Raw genomic sequence first — 3,275 nt, forward strand, 5'->3', positions numbered from 1 at the left:
CATACATTTGAAAGTGAGCCTTGCTGTAAAAGGGAAATATGTGCCCTGAGGAATAATAATAACTGCCCCAATACCATTTCCATATTGATTTACAGCGCCATCAAACACCATACTCCACCGGGAACCAGGCTTTGGCCCTTCATTGAGCGTAGGTTCATCGCAATCTTTCATTTTTAAATACAGAATCTCCTCATCAGGGAAGTCGTACTGAACTGACTGATAATCCTCAATTGGTTGATGTGCCAAGTGGTCAGCCAAAATACTACCTTTAATAGCTTTCTGAGCTCGATACTCAATATCATACTCAGACAACAGCATCTGCCAACGGGAAATCCTCCCAGTTAAAGCAGGCTTCTCAAAGATATACTTGATTGGATCCATTTTGGATATCAACCAAGTCGTATGATTTAATATATACTGGCGTAAGCGCTTAGCAGCCCAAGCCAAAGCACATCATGTTTTCTCAAGCATTGAGTATCGATACTCACAATCAGTGAACTTCTTACTCAGATAGTAGATGGCATACTCTTTCTTCCCTGATTCATCTTGCTGACCCTGGACACAACCCATAGAGTCTTCAAGAACAGTCAGATACAAAAACAAGGGTCTCCCTTCCACAGGCGGAGACAGAATCGGAGGCTCGGACAAATATTCTTTAATACTGTCAAAGGCCTTCTGGTAATCCTCGGTCCAATCATGACGCTGATCTTTCTGGAGGAGCTTGAATATCGACGCACATGTGCCAGTCATGTGAGATATAAATATGGAAATATAATTCAAGCGGCCAAGAAAACCTCGGACTTGCTTCTCAGTTTTGGGCGCAGGCATCTCTTGTATTGCTTTGACCTTGGCAGGATCAACTTCAATACCTCTTTCACTGACAATAAAGCCCAATAACTTGCCAAAACGGACTCCAAATGTACACTTTTAGGATTCAAACGAAGCTTATACTTCCTCAAACGTTGAAAAACCTTCAACAAGTGCTTAACATGTTCAACTTCCATTCTTGACTTTGCGATCATATCATCAACATATACCTCGATCTCCTTGTGTATCATATCGTGAAACAAGGTGGTCATAGCTCGTTGATACGTGGCTCCGGCATTCTTCAAATCGAAGGGCATCACTCGATAACAGAATATTCCCCAAGGTGTGATGAATGTTGTATTCTCATATCCTCGGGTTCCATTTTGATATGATTATATCTGGAAAATCCATCCATAAATGAGAAAATATTGAATTTAGCTGTATTATCTACCAACATATCAATGTGTGGCAGAGCAAAATCATCTTTCGGACTAGCTTTATTCAAGTCTCTATAGTCCACACACATTCGTACTTTTCCATCTTTCTTAGGCCCAGGCACAATATTGGCCACCCATTGAGGATATGTAGAAGTCACCAGAAACCCCGCATCAATTTGCTTTTGAACTTCTTCTTTAATCTTCACTGCCATATCGGGATGAGTTCTTCTGAGCTTCTGCTTCACAGGCACACACTCAGGCTTCAAAGGCAGGAAATGTTGCACGATATCGGTATCCAGACCAGGCATGTCTTCATATGACCAGTCAAAGACGTCGGCATATTCTCGTAGCAACTCAATCAACCCCTTCTTAACAGATTCTTCCAGGAGTGTCCCAATCTTTACCTCACGAACACAATCTTCAGACACCAAGTTGACTGTTTCCAGTTTCTCAAGGTGTGGCTGAATGATCTTCTCTTCGTGATCAAGCAAACAGGTGATCTCATCAGGAATCTCTTCAACATCATCTCATTCGGCCTCAAATACAGGGAACTCAAAGTTGGGAGATGGTGTTGGATCATTATGTTCAATGGGTTTGATCAACCTGCATAATGATTTTGGATATAAAAGAGATTTTAGAATTCAAATAAAGCAAATCTTTATGCAGATGAAAAGATTGATTTTATTCTCTTTTTAAGGTTTTATGTGATCACCAATTTCATGCAAAAAGAAAAAAGTGAAAATAATTTGGAAAGACAAACATTTAACATGAATTTATTGAATAAAATATCATTGTATTTATGGGCCAACAATGTCATCACTTCTCCTTTTGGCATGGGAGAAGGGTTTTTTAAACAAAAATGAACATTACGTGGACTTATGGACAACTGTTGGAACATCAACAGCGACCCAGTTATTGCAGACCCCTCTAGGGATGACAAAGTTTCCAGAATCTTCCTCTGCATCATCTTCCACAACAGCAGCAACCTCTTGGTCTTTGACGGAGTGGATAAAACCACCACTCTGAAATTGACCGTGCTCATTGAAAGTGCCAGAAGAATACCCTATGCCAGCCCGAGATTTATTGTCTTCCAGCTTGATCATTTGTCCTAATCAAGTAGTTGCGCCATGCTCAATGGCCAACTTCGCATCATTGTAGGATGCAAATGAAGAAGTTCCTTTCTTAGAAGGCTCAAAAATAGACAAGGCTTGGAACAACGTCCCAACCTCATCCACAACATCGATATAAGAAAAGGAAGACAGATGGCTAACCAAGAGAGCCTTCTCTCCCCCTACTACCACCAACTTTTTGTTCTTAACGAACTTCAACTTTTGGTGTAGGGTGGATGTCACGGCGCCTGCCTCGTGAATCCATGGTCTGCCCAACAAACAACTATATGATGGGTGGATATCCATGACCTGAAAAGTGATATGGAAATCACTAGGTCCTATCTTGACTGGGAGCTCAACCTCGCCAATCACAGTCTTGCGGGATCCATCAAAAGCTTTGACGACCATTCCACTCTGCCTCATGGGAGGCCCCTAGTATGACAATCTCGCCAGAGTGGATTTTGGCAACACATTCAGTGATGATCTAGTGTCTACCAGCACATTAGACATGGCATCATCCTTGTAGCTCATGGAGATGTGAAGTGCCAAATTGTGGTCTCTTCCCTCCTCGGGGAGATCAGCATCACAGAAGCTCAGATTGTTACAAGCAGTAATGTTTGCAACAATACTATCGAATTGTTCTATGGTGACATCATGATCTACATACGCCACGTCCAACATCTTCTGCAAAGCTTCTCGGTGTGGCTCAGAGTTCATTAACAAAGACAACATATATATCTTTGAAGGATTTTGTAGAAGCCAATCTACAACATTGTATTCACTCCTCTTGATGAGCCTCAGAATCTCATCACAGTCTTCTTTCATCATGCCATTCTGGCAAGCAGGGACAAGAGTTCTAACAGTATCGGCAGGTCTGTTAACAGCAAGTGCCGAATTCGGAGAATTGGAAGAATTTCCCACC

This window comes from Lathyrus oleraceus, chromosome 1, assembly GCF_024323335.1.
Source record: "Lathyrus oleraceus cultivar Zhongwan6 chromosome 1, CAAS_Psat_ZW6_1.0, whole genome shotgun sequence".
In the NCBI taxonomy this organism is placed as follows: Eukaryota; Viridiplantae; Streptophyta; class Magnoliopsida; order Fabales; family Fabaceae; genus Lathyrus; species Lathyrus oleraceus.